We start from the raw sequence: 1,006 nt of genomic DNA, 5'->3' as shown, positions 1-1,006 counted from the left end.
AGAGGAATACCAATTCAGAGAAGTGAGGAACTGAGGGATAAGCTCTCAGGTGGGACAAAAAAGTTGGAGAGGGACTTCCCTGGTGGTCCAGTGGTTAGGATTCTGTGCAGTCAGTACAGGGGTTTCATGTTCAATTCCTGGTCAGGGCACTAGATTGTACATACTGTGCAGCATGACCAAAAAGGTTAAAACTATAAATAAATAAATAATAAAAACATGGGGGAAATAAATAAGCTTTGAGAGCTGAAACTGGCATTTTATACTTCATGTCCACTGAGGCACTGAATGATTCCATAGGCTCTGGCCTCAGGCCAACTTCAACTTCAAACTCCAACAGCAAGCTCAGGTTATTTCCTGTGCTGCTGGCCCACCAGCTATAGGGAGAAGTTTTCAATTAGCAATAATCATGCCTTGGATAAACTTCATTGGCTATGATACTGCCACTGTGAAAAGCTAGTGAAAGTGAAAGTCACTCAGTCGTGTCCATCTCTTTGCAACCCCATTGACTATACAGTCCATGGAATTCTCCAGCCCAGCATACTGGAGTGGGCAGCTGTTCCCTTCTCCAGGGGATCTTCCCAACCCAGGGATCGAACCCAGGTCTCCTGTACTGCAGGCAGATTCTTTACCAGCTGAGCCATCAGGGAAGCCCTGATGCAAAGCTTGGCCCACCACAAATCAAACCCACCTTCCCTGGGTTTGATAGAGCAATGCACAGAATTTAGAGGAACATTTTACTTAGTAGGTTACAATAGGCTATAACTCAGAAACAGCCAGATGAAAGAGCTGCATAGGGTAAGGTATAGGGAAAGTGCGTGTGGCTTCCATGCTTTCTCTGTTGGCCAACTCTCCCCCAAATCTCTACACGTCCATCAACCCTGAAGCTCTCAGAAAGCCATGCTTTGGGGTTTTTTTGCTTGTTTGTTTGTTTGTTTTTTAAATAGAGGCTTCATTACATAGTCATGATTGAATAAATCATCGGCCACTGGCAACTGATTCCACCTCC

The 1,006-nt window shown here is 44.9% G+C and overlaps 1 pseudogene; it reads right to left on the bottom strand.

Annotated features, from left to right (window-relative positions):
* Positions 1-301: 301 nt before the first annotated feature.
* LOC112442452 (uncharacterized) lies at positions 302-455 on the bottom strand (annotated as a pseudogene).
* Positions 456-1,006: the final 551 nt, after the last annotated feature.

This window comes from Bos taurus, chromosome 18, assembly GCF_002263795.3.
Source record: "Bos taurus isolate L1 Dominette 01449 registration number 42190680 breed Hereford chromosome 18, ARS-UCD2.0, whole genome shotgun sequence".
NCBI lineage: Eukaryota > Metazoa > Chordata > Mammalia > Artiodactyla > Bovidae > Bos > Bos taurus.
Note: the sequence above shows the minus strand (reverse complement) of the source record. Positions and strands in the feature narration are given on the sequence as shown.